This window comes from Heloderma suspectum, chromosome 5 (assembly GCF_057233095.1).
Source record: "Heloderma suspectum isolate Gila_16-S chromosome 5, 16-S_ref, whole genome shotgun sequence".
NCBI classification, from domain to species: domain Eukaryota; kingdom Metazoa; phylum Chordata; class Lepidosauria; order Squamata; family Helodermatidae; genus Heloderma; species Heloderma suspectum.
Window position 1 is genome coordinate 196,433,540 of NC_139462.1, and position 19,505 is coordinate 196,453,044.

The 19,505-nt window shown below is 44.9% G+C and overlaps 1 long non-coding RNA gene across 1 annotated transcript in view; it reads right to left on the minus strand.

Annotated features, from left to right (window-relative positions):
- Nucleotides 1–1,821: 1,821 nt before the first annotated feature.
- The window catches only part of LOC146345025 (uncharacterized), a 58,639-nt gene continuing 40,955 nt past the window's right edge, over nucleotides 1,822–19,505 (minus strand). The window contains exons 3-5 of the long non-coding RNA XR_014792401.1: nucleotides 9,097–9,210; nucleotides 8,441–8,527; nucleotides 1,822–3,953 (exon numbers count right to left, since the gene is read on the minus strand). This is a non-coding gene — a long non-coding RNA (uncharacterized LOC146345025). The remainder of the gene's footprint in view (nucleotides 3,954–8,440; nucleotides 8,528–9,096; nucleotides 9,211–19,505) is intronic.

Consider the following 19,505-nt stretch of genomic DNA (forward strand, 5'->3'; position numbering starts at 1 on the left):
GCAGAGGGGGCATGAAGCAACCCGGAGCGGCTCGGGGGCTCCCTGAAGCACTCAGTGTGCTTCGGAGCTTCGGCACCCCCAGCCCAGCCATGCCAGGTCCTGAGCTGCCACTGCTGCCGCCACCTCCGCTACCACCTCCGTCGCCATCCTTGCTGCCACTGCCATCGTCACCACCACCATTGCCATCCTTGCCACTGCCGCCATCCCCACCACTGCCATCACTGTCCTCTCTGCTGTTGCCATCCTCACCGCCATCGCTGCTGCTGCCGTCCTCACTGCCTCCACCTTCCTAGAAGTTGCCATTTTAAAAATGGTGACTCGCTGCAATAAGAGTCAGTGCATGCGTCCAGGCCTCAGGAGTTGGAGGCGTTGAGGACGGCAGCAGAGAAGGAGGTGAGAAGACGGCAGCAAGGTAAGGGGTTTTGCACGGGGGCGGGGGGGGGACCCAAAGCGGGCTTTGACATCTAAATCCTGCTTCGGGTTCGGGGCCGAGTAGGGTTGTCCCCCCCCCCCGAATCTGCCCAAGCCGAATCGGGCCCACCTCCTAAGCCACGAAGCGGCTTCTGAGTCAGAAGGTAATAGTTTCCATTACTATTTTGGTGGAATCAGTCAACAAATAAAAAACAAATACCAACCAAAGGTCCTTCCTGGGTGCTCCAATAAAATAGGAAGTAATAATCAATTTCACTCATCTTGAGTGACACACAAAGAATTGCAAAGAAAACATGTATTAAAGTTTTGTTTATTCCATCCCCACAAGGCTGAAGCCGTTCATTGTAGGGAATTGTTTTCTTCAAACATCCATCCAATAATGAGTAAAACCATATATGAAAAAGACATATTGACCTAGATTGAAGATGGTTGCTTCCAGATGGATGGCTCCTACCGCTACCATTCAAAAGGCACTCTGCCGCTGTCTTCATCTTTCCTCCTTAAAGGTTTTTTTGTGGTAAGAAAAAAGACAGAAGAAGCAATGGGAAAACTCAGGAGGGTTACAAATGGATGACAATGATGTCTGAATCCCTCCCCCCCGCCATAAAATTTAATGAAGGAGGCAGCACAGTAGCACAATGAAAGCCTCATCTGGAAGCACACACAACAATTATGGCTATGTATTTATTTTATTTTATTTAAAGCATTTCTGTCTGCTCCTCAACCAAAAAGGCTGTTGGAACAGCTTACGTACAATCAATAAAAAGAAGACAGCCCCTGCCTGCCGGCTTACAATTTAAAAAGACACGATACAGAAGAAGAAAGAAATGGGGTGGGAAGAGGAAAAATGTAAGTGGTCTTCAGCAGAACTGATGGAATGGACTTGCTTCCCATTTCATCTTCCCCTGCGGCAGTCTGCTGGAATGGCTGCCTCTGGTGACAGTATGGGAACAATCCAGCCAAAGGTAACTATTCTTCAGGCCCATCAATTTCAAGAGAGCTTCGGCTATTGGGCGGTGAGTATAAGGGAGAGGGCCTTTTCAGTGGTGGCCCCACACTTCTGGAATCAACTTCCATCAGGGGTTCATCAGGCCCCCTTTGCAGGTCTTCAGGAAGGCTCTAAAGGCCCACCTAGTTTTGCTGGCTTCCCATAATCTGTGGGCTACAGGTTTTATTGGTGTGATTTGTTTGTTTTTTAGTATTTTATTGTATATTTATTGCCTATATGAATATTTTTGTATGGTTTTTCTTCTGTAGACTGCCTTGAGAGGGTTTTACCCTTAAAGACAGCCTAAAAATAATTTTAAATACATAAATATATCATCCAAGCTGGCAAAGTAAAGGACAGCACAGACTAAAAATAAGAAGTGGTGGTATATCAACCAGTTTCAAGTTTCAGCAAAACAATGTTTATTTCAAACATTTATTCTCATTCTTTATCACTAGCCTTATTTTATTAAGACACAGCTATTTCAGGTACATTTTTCTCCTTGTCAACAACATTTAACAGCTATCATAAAAAGTAGTTGATTTAATTTTAATAGGCTTTATTTCTAAGCTATGAGGAAATAAAAATCAATATGGTTCATAATTCTTTAATCACTCCTTAGACCTAAGATATACAATGCCACCTTAAGAAATTATTAGAGCTGACATCCACTGGGGCAGAATAGCTTTTTAGCTGCTAAGAAAAAGGAAAATATCAGATCCAAAGTATGTGTGCATTTATAGTTATACTAGTGAATGGACCCGGCTTCCTATGGGTTGGAACATCCCTTAGTTTGATACAGAGAAGTTTCCATGAAAATTTACACAGCTGGCATGCCTGTGGCCCAGTGTGGAAGGGGTCTGCCCACGCCATTCTCCTCAGAGGGCTGCCCCACAGCAGGTGGAAGGAGGCAGGCATATAACTGTCCCTCAGCCTACTCTCTCCTGGGGGGTGTCCCCACCAGCAATTTACTCCGAGCTGACTGTATGTTGAGGTCATTAGGGATGGATGACTTTGTGGCCCTCCAGCAGCCACCCCAGAGTTAATCAGGGAAAAAACAAATTTCCTGAGACTGCTTAAAGTCCAATTCTTTTCCTCAAGTCGGGTTCTCCCCGGTGTAGTTGCTGTGTGCCCCAACCCACGCACTGTCCTCGGGTGTGCTAGCCTTGCCCAGGGGTGTGCCTTTCACCGTGACCCCAGTCAAGGGGTGTTTCCTGTGTGTTTCCCGTCCCTGAACAAACCCATTAGTATCTACTCAGAAGTAACTCCTATTGTGCTCGAGCAAGCTTGTCCCCTGAATGCCCACATCAGAATGTACAGAGATACCCTGCAATTGAAATGGCACAGTTTAAAGCAGAAATTCCCTAAATGCTTCAAAGCGCGATCTCGAGGCTCCGATTCTGTTATTTGGTTTATTGCCTTAGGAAGTAACCACACCTTCATTACAGAGATCCTGTGCAGCATCGATGGGACTGGTTTCCCATCCCTGTGTTCTCTCCCCCACTTTCCCAGCACAAGCATGTGTGTATCTGCTCAGAAGTATCTCTCACTGTACTCAATGAGGCTTGTTCCTGAAATGCTCACTCTGAGTTATTGGGATTATCAAGACAGGAAGAAGATTTTATCATAGGAGAAAGAGGGGGGGGCTCTCTTATTGGTTGAGCAGCCCCTGCCAGTCAGATGACGTTCACGCCAACCCCACCCAGAAGTATGTTCTGTAAAGCGACTTAGAATGGTGCAATTCATGTGCCCATGGAGCCCTGCATTGACAAAAGCCGGTTCCTTGAAAAATGCGGGTAAGCCACTCCGTCTTTCTCCTCCTGTTCTTGTGGAGACTGGGCCCTGGCTTCATACCATATCCACTGCAAAGCTATGTGCTGGTTAGGGAGGTTTCCCACCTGATGACTGATAGTGGTACTACATACTGGAAAACACACAGCTACATTAAAATTTATTTTTATTTATTTATTACATTTCTATACTGCCCAATAGCCGAAGCTCTCCGGGCAGTTCACAAAAATTAAAACCACAAGTACAGCATAAAAACAATATAAACTATAAAAGCTTAAAACGACAGTATAAAAGTACAACCAGAATAAAACCAAGCAGCAATGCAGAGATTTAAAACGGACACGACTGAATGACTGAACAACAACAACAAATTTAAAACAGCAGAGCTAAAAGACTAGAATGCTAAAATGCTAAGATTCCTGGAAAATAAAAAGGTCTTCATCTTTTTGAAAGAGCACAATGTAGGCACCAGGCAAATCTCTCAAGGGAGCTCATTCCGCAGCCTGATTCCAAGCAGCCTTGACATAGAAGTTGAGATCCCCCAGATCCATCATCCTAGGGGTCCTCAACACCAAGTCGGAGACCATCTCTGTCAGCTCTGGCAGGGAGTCTGATGGGTAGCAGGGTGGGCAGTACACCAGTAGAAACAAAATATGCCCCAAGAAGTGTACATCCCTAGGGTTCCCTCAGTATGTATGCCAAGTTTCAGATGTCTACGTTTCACAGTCTTGGAACTATGGCACTGAAAGACAGACAGACATCTTCCTTTATTATGATAGATTGTCACATTCCTGGTCCAACAGATACTGGATCCTTTGATTCGTAATGCACCTTTGCACTTCCTCCTGCTTTCTTTCCATCTTCCTATCACACACCCAGCTTGATAGACAACTTCCTGCTCTGGTAAATCACAGTTTGACATATTGTCTGAACTGGCAAGTGGTTGTATTGCTCCCTAGAAATCAGGATGTACAAACCACAGTTAGGTCCTAGGTTGTTGCAGTCCTGGTGTGTAGGGAGGGAGTGGAACAACAGATGCATTTTTGATCCAACATGGTTTGCTGTAGTGGGAATGTTGTGTCTGAAGGCAGCTATCATATTATATTAAGGGAATTCCATTTCAAATAAGTGGAACGATTTCTGTGAAACTCAAAGAGATGACACCTGACAAAATCAATGCAATGATTGTTTTATGGACTGGGCTCTTCCCATGAACCTCAGTAGAAATAGCTAAATATAATGATAGTATTTCTCATTTTGAAAAAATTTCCCTAAAGAGACATACAACACAATCCTATCCATGTTTACACAGAGGCCCCACTGATTTCAATGGGACTTTCTCTCTCTCTCTCACTCTCTCTAGTCCAGCCTCTAGTAAGTATGCATAGGTCTTCAGCCTGAACGTTATCATTTTGGTTCATTAGAAGCAAGAATGGCAGTGACCCTTCATGGATCACTGCCTTGTTGTGGCGAAGGGGCTTGCGTAACTCAGTGAAGCCATAAGCTATGCCGTGCAGGGCCACCCAAGACGGACAGGTCATGGCGGAGAGTTCCGACAAAATGTGGTCCACTGGAGAAGGAAATGGCAACCCACTCCAGTATTCTTGCCAAGAAAACCCCATGGAACGTATCACAAGGCTAAAAGAGATGATGCCAGAAGATGAGCCCCTCAGGACGGAAGGTGTCCAATATACTACTGGGGAAGAGCAGAGGGTATTTCCAGGTAGCGCCAGAAAGAGTGAAGTGGCTGGGCCAAAGCCAAAAGGACACTCAGCTGTGGAAGTGTCTGGTGGTGAAAAGAAAATCCGATGCTGTAAAGAACAATATTGTTTAGGAACCTGGAATGTCAGATCAATGAATCAAGGTAAGCTGGAGGTGGTCAAACATGAGATTGAACATCGACATCTTGGGAATCAGTGAACTAAAATGGACAGGCATGGGTGAATTTAATTCAGGTGACCATCATATCTACTACTGTGGGCAAGAATCCCTTAGAAGAAATGGAGTAGCACTCATAGTCAATAAAAGGGTGGGAAAAGCAGTACTGGGGTACAATCTCAAAAACGATAGAATGATCTCAGTATGAATCTAAGGCAAACCATTCAACATCACAGTAATTCAAGTCTATGCCCCAACCACTGGTGCCGAAGAAGCTGAGGTTGATCGGTTCTATGAAGACCTACAACACCTTCTAGAACTAACACCAAAAAAAGATGTCCTCTTCATCATAGGGGATTGGAATGCTAAAGTAGGAAGTCAAGAAATCACCGGGATAACAGGCAGGCATGGCCTGGGTGTACAAAATGAAGCAGGACAAAAGCTAATAGAGTTTTGCCAAGAGAACACGCTGATCATAGCAAACACTCTTTTCCAACAGCACAAGAGACGACTCTACACATGGACATCACCAGATGGTCAATATCGAAATCAGATTGATTATGTCCTTTGCAGCCAAAGATGGAGAAGCTCTATACAGTCAGTCAAAACAAGACCTGGAGCTGACTGTGGCTCAGATCATGAGCTTCTTGTTGCAAAATTCCGGCTTAAATTGAAGAACGTAGCGAAAACCACTAAACCATTCAGGTATGACCTAAATCATATCCCTTATGAATATACAGTGGAGGTGAGGAATAGATTTCAGGGATTAGACCTGATAGACAGAGTGCCTGAGGAACTATGGACGGAGGTCCGTAACATTGTTCAGCAGGCAGCAACTCAATCCATCCCAAAGAAAAAGAAATGCAAGAAAGCCAAGTGGCTGTCTGAGGAGGCTTTACAAGTAGCTGAGGAAAGAAGGGAAGCGAAAAGCAAGGGAGAAAGGGGAAGATACATCCAACTGAATGCAGAGTTCCAGAGAATAGCAAGGAGAGACAAGAAGGCCTTCTAAAATGAACAATGCAAAGAAATGGAGGAAAACAACAGAATGGGAAAGACTAGAGATCTCTTCAAGAAAATTGGAGATCTCAAGGGAACGTTTTGTGCAAAGACGGGCATGATAAAGGACAAAGAAGGCAGGGACCTAACAGATGCAGATGAGATTAAGAAGAGGTGGAAAGAATACACAGAAGAACTATACAGGAAAGATCTGAATGTCCCTGATAGCCATGATAGTGCAGTCACTGAACTTGAGCCGGACATCCTAGAGAGTGAAGTCAAGTGGGCCTTAGGCTAACAACAAAGCTAGTGGAGATGACAGTCTTCCAGCTGAGCTATTTAAAATCCTAAAAGATGATGCTGTTAAAGTGCTGCACTCAATATGCCAACAAATTTGGAACACTCAACAGTGGCCACAAGACTGGAAAAGGTCAGTTTACATTCCAATTCCAAAGAAGGGCAACGCCAAAGAGTGTTCAAACTACCGCACAATTGCACTCATTTCACATGCCAGCAAGGTGATGCTCAAAATCCTACAAGCTAGGCTTCAGCAGTATGCAAACCGAGAACTACCGGAAGTACAAGCTGGGTTTCGAAGAGGCAGAGGAACGAGAGATCAAATCACCAACATTCGCTGCATCATGGAGAAAGCAAGAGAATTCCAGAAAAATGTCTATTTCTGCTTCATTGACTACGCTAAAGCCTTTGATTGTGTGGATCACAACAAACTGTGGCAAATTCTTAAAGTGATGGGAGTACCAGACCACCTTACCTGTCTCCTGAGAAACCTGTTCGAGGGTCAAGAAGCAACAGTAAGAACCAGACATGGAACAACCGAGTGGTTCAAAATTGGGAAAGGAGTACGACAAGGCTGCATATTGTCACCCTGCTTATTTAACTTATATGCAGAATACATCATGAGAAACGCCAGGTTGGATGAATCACAGGTCGGAATTAAGATTGCTGGGAGAATTATCAACAACCTCCGATATGCAGACGATACCACCCTAATGGCAGAAAGCGAAGAGGATCTCAAGAGCCTCTTGTTGAGGGTGAAAGAGGAGAGTGCAAAAGCTGGTTTGAAACTCAACATTAAGAAAACGAAGATCATGGCATCTGGCCCTATCACTTCCTGGCATATAGAAGGGGAAGAAATGGAAGCAGTGACAGATTTTACTTTCTTGGGCTCCAAGATCACCGCAGACGGTGACTGTAGCCATGAAATTAAAAGACGCTTGCTCCTTGGGAGGAAAGCTATGGCCAACCTAGACAGCATAGTAAGAAGCAGAGACATCACCTTGCCGACAAAGGTCCGTCTAATCAAAGCTATGGTTTTCCCAGTAGTAACGTATGGCTGTGAGAGCTGGACTATAAGGAAGGCTGAGCGCCGAAGAATTGATGCTTTCAAACTGTGGTGCTGGAGAAGACTCTTACGAGTGCCCTGGACTGCAAGGAGGTCCAATCAGTCCATCCTAAAGGAAATCAACCCTGAGTGCTCATTGGAAGGACAGATACTGAAGCTGAAGCTGAAATATTTTGGCCACCTAATGCGAAGAGAAAACTCTCTGGAAAAGACCCTGATGCTGGGAAAGACTGAAGGCAAAAGGAGAAGGGGACGGCAGAGGATGAGATGGCTAGATAGCATCACCGATGCAATGAATATGAACTTGAGCACGCTCCGGGAGAGAGCGCAGGACAGGAAGGCCTGGCGTGATATGGTCCATGGGGTCACGAAGAGTCGGACATGACTGAACGACTGAACAACAACAGAAGCAAGCAACCATTGATTACCATGGTTCAGAAGCAATCAAACCTTTTAAGGAATATAGCTGGAGGGTGTTAGGATCTGGCAAAAGCTCTCCCCCACTGGCCTCCACTGACTGTGTGGAGGGGGGGTGTCTACTGCAGTGGGGGCCCCCACTGTGCCCATGGAGAGCCTTGTGGACAGAAAACTACCCTGGTGGTTCTCCTGGTGTTAGCAAATATGGCGCCTTAAATGTGCAGGTTGTCATGGAGTGGAAATGGTTTGGGATCCATTCTCTTGAGAGGGGCCTGATCCAGACCCCCTCCCCTACAGGAGGGAACCAAAAAGAGGGAACATTTTTAAAAAGCCTCCTCCCCAGGAAGACTCAGCTGTGCATGAAAGGAAGGAAAGATCTAGCGTCCACCTCTGAGCCCAGTTCCAAAATTACATAATCGTCCCATCACTGATCGTGATAAGGAAAGTTTCACTCACTATACTTCGGCTTTGTCACCCTCACTTTTGCCTCCTTTTGAGTCTAGTGAGACTCAGTCTCATTAGACTTTTCTTTTCCCTTCCCCCTCCCTGCCCTCCCTCCAGTTTTCTGTTCCTACCTTGCTGGAGACTGAAGGAATTTTCCCTAGACTTTTGAGTCCACCACAGTTGTTCAGGTGTTTGCTGACTTCAGTGGTTCCTTGGTCCTATGACAACCAACAGTTCAAAGTAAATGTCACCATCTGTAGCACGTAAAAGAGCAGGCAGTGCGTTACATGGGGCCTTATTGATGATGTGCCAGTGTTTATATCAGGGGTGTTGAACCTCTTCCAGCTCGAGGGCCAAATTCCATTTCAGGTAAGTTCTCAGAGGCTGCATTCCAGTGGTGGGCAGGGCCAAAGGGAAAAGGGGTGGAGCCAAAATTATCATAACAACCAGCATATTCTAGCTTAAAGCTCTTATTGCGAATAAGGAGGCTTTAGGAGAGGCATTTCAATATTTTAGAATGGGGAAAAACCAGCACACAAGCTGGGAAACCACCAAAATAGTAGTGGTCTGGGAAAGGGGCTGGGGCTGGGGGAAGGGGGCACGGCCAGCCGGAGAACCCAGACGGCCCGACTGAGACCTCAGGAGGTTTAGATGCCCTGGTTTAGATGCATATGGCTGCTGTGCTAGAGACCCAGGGAAGGCAATTGAAAAGCAATTCTAGCAGCTCACATAACAAAAGGCATCTCTATGTGACAAAACTAGGGCCAAATTCAGAGCAGTGACTTACCAGAAAGTAGCATATGAACAGGACTTAGCAGTGCTTAATTTGGGCTGGATTGTTCCTGTACTGTAAAGGCAAGCTTGTGGTTCTTTTTTGTGACAAAATATTAATATGCTTTCCCTGAAAATCAAAAACATTTCCATGAGTAGAATTCCATTTCTCGATAGAGCAATATCAAACATTTCTGTATGTACAGCTTTTCTCAGCTTTTGGCAGAGCACCAGTCCCAAGAGGCGCTTGAGGCTTGAAACATTGCTGTAAACATTCTGTATTCACTGGCCTCAGATGCAAATATATGTATGTGTGTGTGTGTGTGTAATATATGTGTGTGTGTGTGTGTGTGTGTGTGTGTGTATATATATATATATATATATATATATATATATAATTGTAATTAATAAAACACAAATATTTCATTAGAGCAAAGCAGGAAAGAACAACTCTGTTCAACTATCATGAATATACACAGCACAGGTCCTTGGCTACATAGTTATTTCATGCTTTTAGTTATGCAGGCAAATCAAACAAGATGCAGATCAACAGAGCGGGAATTATACACTATTCCCAGATGTTTTGAGACACCTATTTTTGTGGGGGAGAAAAAAGCCACACCCTTCCCCCGACTTAGATTACCCACTATGTGAAAAATAGGAAACGTTTCAATATATTTCTTATTGAGTGGATCTCAGTATTTATCTCCACGCAAGAACGTTCAACTTTAGTGGCAAGATAAAACTCTCCAATGCTGAAATGTGTACATAAGAGACAAGCAAAGTAACAGAAAATCCCTTTTCTTCACCATGTAATCACTGATAATTCAGCTAAGAGGTCTAAGGCATCTATCAAACTTTTTGAAAAGCTATAATTTCTCTCTGAAGTTTTCTACTTGAAGAATGTTGCAGTCACTTTCCCAAGCATTGGGAAGAATATTTTCTTCTCTCTGCTCTTTTGGGCAGTTAATCATAAGCATTGTTCTGGAGACAAATGCGTGGAGGAAACAACAAAACACTGCCCTTGTGTTTGGACCTCCATCGTATTCGTATTTCAGAACTACTCATTAAACTCAAGGCAAAAGCACACTAATGACACCATTAGCTTGTGGAAAGGTCCTGGGGGACAATGCCTTTGCTCTCTCTTCAGGCAGCTTCCTTAGTTGAAATCTGCATGGGCCAATCTTTTTGCAAGCAAACCAAAAGTCACATCCAAAGAATGAGAGGGGTCACTCTGGGAGTAGCCCTCCTTTGCCCTGGTTTTGCCTCTAATCCAGGGTCGTTGGACCTTTTTCAACTTGGGACCAAATTCCATTTCAGGGAAGCTCTCAGGGGCCGCATCCCAGTGGTGGGCAGGGCCAAATGCAAAGGGGGACAGAGCCAAAATACCACCACGTTTTAACTTAAAGCTCTCACTGCCACTAACTAAGCCTTAGAAGAGACATTTCAAACATTTAGAATGGGGAAAAAAACTGTGCAAAAGCTGGGAAGCCACTTAATGATTGGTAGTTGGGGGAAAGAGCATGGGGCATAAGGAACAGGCCCTCACCTTCTGGGGAATGCTGGAGGGCTGGGCTGGGATGCCAGGAGAGCTGGTTCTGCACTCCTGCTCTAATCTAATGGGCCAGGATGACACCAGCAGCAGCATAGCACAGGGCAGACCAGATTCTGTTAGGGATGTTAGAGAATTTTGCCACGGATCCCATGGGGGCCGAATTCCAGTGAATTCAGGAGCCCGGAATCCGTGGCGGAACGGAACCCCCTGCCCCACCACCCCGCAAAAGCCCCGCAAAATGGAGCCTACCTGGCTACGGCTCCAGCTCCAGTTCCGGCGGTGGCTCCGGCCACTGCCGGGCTGCTGCAGCCACAAATGGCGGCCGTTGTAGCAGCCGCCATTTGCGTCCCTACGCCGGCCCGTGATACGCTATGTATATATTTACGTAGCCTATCACGGCTAAAGCAGGGACGCAAATGGCGTCCCCTACGCCATTTACGTTCCCGCTTCAGCCGTGACGGGCTACGTAAATATATACGTAGCCTATCACGGGCTTGTGTAGGGACACAAATGGCATCCCCTACGCAGGACACCATTTGCGTCTGCAGCAGCCAGGCAGCGGGTTGGCCTGGCTGGCGGCTCCGCAGTCTGGCTGCGGAGCAGAGGCGGCCGGGCAGGATTCGGAGGGGAGGAATGGATCGCCTCCCCCCCCGTCGAGGCTTCTGGAGGGAGGAACAGATCACCTCCCCCCACCTGCGGAATTAAGCGGGGTTTCGTACACCCCTAGATTCTGTGCTATTGCTAGGCCCATAGATCCTGCTGCTCCTGTCCTGTTCAGGTTGTGCCTTAATTTGGACCCCCTATGCATGGTCCAAAAAGGGGAAATACATCACCAAAGGAGAGGAAACAAGGGGACACAGATCAAAAAAATTATATATGCTCATTTATATGTATAAAGGAAAATTTAAAATAATTATTATAATGTAAATAGAAATGCAGCACATCTCACCATAGTGGGAAAGGCTGTGACCAGCTGACCTGTGTGCGTGCTCAGTCTGCTGTCCAGGTGCTGTTGATGGGCAACTTCAAGCCCCCTGTTCTTCCTTCTTATGGTTCTCTCTCTTTAAATTGGACTTGGACTGGACAGCCCTTCAAAGAGAGGACTGTCTTCTGACTCCCCTTCAAAGAGAGGGCTGTCCTCTGTAAAATAGGACACCTGGCCACCCTACTTAATTCCCATTGTCTGTACCACTTTTGATAGCCATGATGACCACCTGTGAGTAAATCATATGGATTCAACACCTCTTACAGCCACAAAGCAAGCACTATGCACTGCATTTTCTATGCTCTATTTCTGCACCAGCTATGCTCTCTTTACCCAGCAAGTATGTTTCCCAATTTCCACAAGGTCAGCTGTTCAGCAGTTAACAGACTGAAGTGAAGTGTAAGTAGGATCCACCATAATGAAAGGTCTATAGACAGGAACATGTTTCATTGTTACATCCACACCAAGATGAGTAAGGAGAGAGACTGGAGAAACTTAAGCTATGGTTTAACCTACATATTCATCATGTGATTAATGGGAAGTGTTGTGGCCATCAGAAGGAACTAGGATGCAATTGATAAGATAGGAGCCCTAGATTATATATAAAGCAGAACATTCCCAAACATAAAAAGTTGGTCAATGCAATAAAGTGTCAGGAGAAGTTTTAAAGTAATTTTCCTGACAGTGCAACTGAAACATCAAGTTAGCAGACATGGCTTAGACAGGGCTTAATTTGTGTCATACTCAGTCTTGGAACCTATTTTCAGCATCAGGGCGCATATCTCCTAATCTGCCATTATCACTAGCTGTATTGTCATGATGTGGAACATTTACTATTCTTGCAGATTAATTAAAAATGTGAGTTCATTTCCCAGGCTTCTCAGAAAGGGCAGCCAGGACCCCAAAAATCTAAGGAAAAGGGGTTATGGTTTCTAGATACATTGAGACCTGGCAACACTCATTTTATAAATTAAGCATTTTTTAAAAAAATGTATAGAAAATCCTGGCATTATGCAGAGGGATGTACAATGTAGTTTTTGAAGCTGTTCCAGTGCTGTGGTTCTTATTACATGTGAGGCTTGAAGATCAAAAGGGATTTTTTAAAAAAGTTTGAAATAATCCATTTTCTTGTTGAAGTTCATATCTTACTCCAAGTTGCTAAAAAAAAAAAACACGTCACAAGGGCCAACAGTGGTTCAAAGAAGCCCGTAGGGCTGTGCACTGCTTTGGCCCAAGGCCTGAACCCCGAGTCGAAGCCGCCACCTCCGCCGCCGCCGCCGCCATCATCGCCGCTGCTGCCATCATCACCACTGCCACCTTCTCCTCGCCCTCTGCCACTGCCATCCCACTGCCACCACCATCAGGTCCTGAGGGCTGGATGTGCACAGACTCTTATTGCAGGGAGTCGCCATTTTTAAAATGGCAACTTCCAGGAATTTCCAGGAGGTTGCCATTTTAAAAATGGCGACTCCCTGCAATAAGAGTCTGCATGTGTCCAGGCCTCAGGAACTGGCACTGGCAGTGGCGATGGCAGCAGCAGAGAAGGTAGAGGTGGTGGTGGCGGAGGAGGTGGCAGCAACAGAGGAGGAAAAGGCAGCGATGGAGGAGGAGGAGGCAGCGGCGGCATGGTAAGGAGATGAGGGGTTGCATGTGGACGTCGGGGGAACCCGAAGCGGGGTTTGACATCCAAATCCCACTTCAGGTTCGGGGCCAAGTCGTGTTGGGCGCCCCCCCAAATCAGCCCGAGCTGAATCGGGCCCATCTCCGAAGCCACGAAGCAGCTTCCGAGTCAGATTGGGGGGTCCCTGCACAGCCCAAGTTTAAAGCCTTGTCAAAGCACAGAAATCCATGTGATTGCTCCCACCTTGCTGCCAGCGTTTCAATAGTGAAATCTTGTGTCAAGCAGCAAGTCGGATCTTCTTGTTTGGATGACTGCAATGTGTTATATGTGGGGCTGCCTTTAAAGAGGCTCTGGAAACTTCAGCTGGTCCAAAATTGGGCAGCAATATTATTAATAGAGACTGGCCAATTTGATCATATTACTTTATTATCTGCACTAGCTGCCAGTCCATTTCTGGCCCCAGTTCAAAGTACTGGTATTAACCTTCAAAGCTCCATATGTACCTGCCAGAACCCTAAGATCCTTTTCAGAAGCTCTTCTCAGGGTGATCCCACCAAATGAGGTGAGGCGGGAGACTAGAGGGCCATTTCGGTGGTGGTACCCTGGCTGTGGAATCACACACACCCCCCGAGAGGCACACCAGGCACCGACTTTGTGGTTTTTTCAGTGCCAGGTGAAGATCACTAAATCTTCCTAAACTTTTTAGTCCTTCAGCTTTAAACATTGCATTAGTGTGTTTTTAGATCTTTGCACTGCTGCTGACTTTTAAAGCTTTTCTACGAGGCTCTTAATTGGCTCATAATCTGCTGTATCTCCTTTTGGTTTCATTGCAGAAATGAGTTCTGAAAACTACATGAGGAGTGTTTCCTTTCCTGCTTTTCTGCTTCGTAACCTCTAGGTCACACTGTGGTGCAGCAGAATAATACAAATACATAAGAGGAAATCCCGCTTTCTTTCACTTTCACAATGAAATGCCGTATTTTCTGTGCTTTAAAAAAACTCACTGAAAGTGTTGGTTAGACACAGAAGTGAAGCTGGAGGGTCACAACATCATCTAAAGACCCCATAAACAACCATGAGTAGGAAATGATGAGCACATGATAAATGCCTTGTGTAGAAAAGCCCTACTTTGGGTTTTTTCTTTGGTTTTATTCTCCTTTAAGCTTAAAGTTTTTACATTATCCTTTACTATGTTGCCTATTTTATGGTTTTAAATTTAGTTTTGTGAACTACCAGAGAGCTCTGGCTATTGGGCAGTACAAAACGTAATAAATAAATCCTAAATATTATTTGACTGATTGTAGAAGTGCACTAGATATGAGTATTCCTTCTTGCTCTTTTAAAAGAGCTAAACATGTTGTTGCACAAATTGCCTCCATTAATATCAGAATGGAGTACGGCACCATCTTCCATTACAACAAATCACAGATCAGTGACCCTCAGATCAGGTAAGGGATATGATTTAGGTCATACCTGAATGGTTTAGTGGTTTTCCCTGCGTTCTTCAATTTAAGCCCAAATTTTGCATGAAAAATCATGATCTGAGCCACAGTCAGGTCCAGATCTTGCTTTTACTGACTGTATAGAGCTTCTCCATCTTTGGCTGCTAAGGACATAATCAATCTGATTTTGATATTGACCATCTGGTGATGTCCATGTGTAGAGTCGCCTCTTGTGCTGTTGGAAAAGAGTGTTTGCTATGATCAGCGTGTTCTCTTGGCAAAACTCTATTAGCCTTTGTCCTGCTTCATTTTGTACACCAAGGCCATGCTTGCCTGTTCTCCCGGTGATTTCTTGACTTCCTACTTTAGCATTCCAATCCCCTATGATGAAGAGGACATCTTTTTTTGGTGTTAGTTCTAGAAGGTGTTGTAGGTCTTCATAGAACCGATCAACCTCAGCTTCTTCGGCCTCAGTGGTTGGGGCATAGACTTGAATTACTGTGATGTTGAATGGTTTGCCTTGGATTCGTACTGAGATCATTCTATCATTTTTAAGATTGTACCCCAATACTGCTTTTCCCACCCTTTTGTTGACTATGAGTGCTACTCCATTTCTTCTAAGGGATTCTTGCCCACAGTAGTAGATAGAATGGTCACCTGAATTAAATTCACCCATGCCTGTCCATTTTAGTTCGCTGATTCCCAAGATGTCGATGTTCAATCTTGCCATCTCACGTTTGACCACCTCCAGCTTACCTTGATTCATTGATCTTACATTCCAGGTTCCTAAACAATATTGTTCTTTACAGCATCGGACTTCCTTTTCACCACCAAACACATCCACAGCTGAGTGTCCTTTTGGCTTTGGCCCAGCCACTTCACTCTTTCTGGCGCTATCTGGAAATACCCTCTGCTCTTCCCCAGTAGTATATTGGACACCTTCCGACCTGAGGGGCTCATCTTACGGCATCATATCTTTTAGCCTTGTGATACGTTCCATGGGGTTTTCTTGGCAAGAATACTGGAGTGGGTTGCCATTTCCTTCTCCAGTGGACCACATTTTGTCGGAACTCTCCGCCATGACCTGTCCGTCTTGGGTGGCCCTGCACGGCATAGCTTATGGCTTCACTGAGTTACGCAAGCCCCTTCGCCACAACAAGGCAGTGATCCATGAAGGGGGATTGTAGGTACCTCCATCTTATTCCAGACCTTCCTGCCAATTATTTTTTGGGATATAGCTGACATGTTTTTTTTAAGTATTCCATGCACGTAAGAAACAAAAATCTATATATATTTAAAAGCCAGGGTACAACATAATGAGAACTGGTAAGGGAAGCAATATTTATTTTTAGTTTGAATTTATGTACTAGCAAATTCATAAATTTGTTTTAGTCAATATGATCTATTGTTGCTTAGGCAAAGTGTGTAAATTTAATATAAGGGAAAATTGCTTTTAAGTACTCCTCCTCCTCCTCTTCCATTAGGGCCCAGCATGAGGAACTTTATCTTTTACCCACTGCATGATTTGTCTTAATGCTGAATGATTAATGATACAGTATAACTCCATATTGGGGAAACAGACTCCTTTTTATGACTTTGGATGGATAATTTAGCAAGAGAGATAATTTAAGCTTTCTGCTCAGTTCTCCAGATGAAGCTTGGAAACCAACTACTTAAATCTAGAAAAGTATGGAATACTAATTAGGCCAAGTTAATGTACAGATCCTTCAGTGGCTCTGATGGTTTCAGTCTCAGTCCAAATGAACAAGCACAGAGAGACACAAGAATGTGCCTCCCTTAGCATTCTTTGACCATGGCCAGTATCCAATGGGGCCATTACACAAGCGGCCCCTTCCACTGATTCCACTGACACTCAGCCCAACCCACCTCACAGGGCTGTTGTTGTGAGGATAAAATGGAGGAGGAGGAGGAGGATTACGTATGCTGCCTTGGGTTCCTTAAGGAGGAAAAAAAGCTGGATATAAATGAAATGAATGAATGAATGATTCCATTGTGCAAGCAGGGCCCACTGCTTGCACAATGGAGATTTAAGGCTTCCTACAGGAGGGCCCAAAATGAGCAGAAGTGTTCGTCGGCGGGACTCCCTTATATGCAAGCTCCACTGACCCGCCCCATTCCAGAAACAAGCATTGCTGCCAGTTGCTCCTGGAAGTGCTAAATCCCCGTTGTGCAAGTGGTGGGTCTCACATACAGGAGAGAATGAGTGGGGCACAACAGAATTGGCAGGGATGCAGCACCCCATTGGATACTGCCCATGGTTCACAAAATCAGTTCAGTCAATGCATTTAAACATTTATTTACTCATTTATTTATTTATTTGTTGCATTTGTATCCCACCTTTTTTCCTCTTGCAAGGAACCCAAGGCGGCATACATTATCCTCCTCCTCTCCATTTTATCCTCACAACAACAACCCTGTGAGGTAGGTTGGGCTGAGAGTGTGTGACTGGCCCAAAGTCACCCAGTGGCCGAGTGGGGACTAGAACCCGGATCTCCCAGCTCCTAGTCCAATGCTCTAGCCACTACACCACCACGCTGGCTCATTTGGCTTAAAGAGGAATATGCACTCCTTTAAAAAAAAATAACAACTTAACTCCTCCATGGTTTGTTTCCAGGTGAACATTACATTACTAGGCTCCACCCCTCATCTTTCATTGGTTCCCAGGGCTCTTCTATCCATCTTAGAGAAAGTGGCTACTTCCACGGTAAGAAGCAGAGCCTAAAAGAATGCTGCTGGAAGGGATATCACAACATGACTTCGCTGAATATGATTGTCCAAAAGGAAAAGAGTTCAGTACACTTAACTCTTAAATATTCTGTTCTTAAATATGACTTCAGAATAATCCATACAGTTGCACCCTACGCCCACACTAGTACCTACTCTAGAGTAAAAATGGGGGAGGGACAAAGCTGCTAGATACAGATTTAAAGTAATGCCTGCTTTGGCCCTCAGGCACTGCCAAAAAAGAGGACACAGATGTGCACAAAGTACAGTTTTCATATATACATTAAGAAGTAATTGCTGTAATTTGAATAGAAATATAATAGATGTCATCATAGTGGGGACTGTGGCCAGGTCACCTGTGTGCCTGCTCACTCTGCTGACCAGGCGCCGATAGGCAACTTCAAGGCCCTCACTGCTCTTCCTTCTCTCTTTCTGTATCTTGGACTGGACAGATTGATAGAGAAGCAATAATACAGCAGACTCGGATCAGAGTGAATGCTGAGCTAAGTAGGGCCTCTGTTAGAGTGGCCATGTGTCCTACTTGAAAGTCCCTCTAACTGAAGGATTGTTGGAGGTCAGTCCTCTATTGGAAGGTGCCCTCTATATGAAGCAGTGGAGGCTGGTGGCCCCGATGTTACTGAGGCGATGAATCCACTCTGGGTTTCAGACAGAACCAGTCAGAACTCTAAAAAAAAAAGCTATCCCAGCTGCTCTGCACCTGACTGGTTCTGACTGAAACCCAGAGCGGATTCACTGCCCCAGTGACATTGGAGCCACCAGCCTCTACTGCTTCAAATAGAGGGCACCTTCCAACAGAGGACTGACCTCCAACAATCCTTCAGTTAGAGGGACTTTCAAGTAGGACACATGGCCACTCTAACAGAGGCCCTACTTAGCTCAGCATTCACTCTGATCCAAGTCTGCTGTATTATTGCTTCTCTATCAATTCAGGAGGAGTGGGGAGATGCTACAGTGATCCATAAAGATGAGAAAAGCTGCAGAGACACAATGATAAAGATTAATTATCAAGATGGTTCATGAAACCCTATTCAATTTGAGTGATATGCCCTTGATCAGTAGTGACATCACAATGTTTCATGTTTTCCTCTTCCACCAGTGATAGGAAGCAACAGGGCAGCTTTTAAGAGGTCACTTTCCTGGATAGGATAGAGTACCCAAGGCTACGGGTGGGAGAACCAGGGATGCTCGCGTTTGCCAAAATTCTCCAAACTTCACTTCAGAGCTTGGTTTGGCTCAGCCCCATTCTCGTTTGCAACCTGTTTTTTCAGTTCATATGAACAAGAAAAGTGTGCACTTCCCCCCACCCCATTGACTAAAGTGTGAAAATGATTTTTTTGAAGCATGCATTCAAAAAATGGGCACTTTTTAAAAATGCACTTTAAATTGTGCATTTTAAACATTGTGCATTTCTTAATGTGTGCATTTTTAAAAGTGCACATTTTTTAAAAGTGCACATTTTGCGAATGCAAACACATTTGAGAGAATTTGCAAACATTTTTGGAGAACATGAGCTCACTTTCATGTTTGCATTTGAGCTTGCGAATGGAGTTTTTCCAGTGATTTGTGAACTGAAATGAAATTTTCATACATCCCTACCAGAGACTAGCAAGGGGGTTGGTTATTTTGGCAATATATTTACAAATATACAGGTAGAGCAGGTGGTAATCAGGGAGGCACACAGGGAGGCAGTGGTAGTCCTAAAGACACCCCAGTCCCCAAAGTTGGCTCTGCTAACCAGATTGGTCTCAGAAATCTTTCTCAGCTAACTCCAAAACTCAGATTAATTCACAACCTCACTGCCCTCCTGCTGTAACTCTCAGGCTATATCCCACACTCCACAGACAGAGTGGGAATGTCTGCAGCCCTCCAGGGTTCCAAGTCACATTCCACACTTTCCTCCTGCCCTTTAGATGGATGAAACTTGACCATCTCAATGATAGAGGCAATATGTCTTGATTACCAGTTTATTAGCATTCATCATTGGTGGTGAAGTCAGGTCAAAGCTAAAGGGAGGCATCAAATAACAGGGCAGCTCAACTCAGACTGCCTATGCATT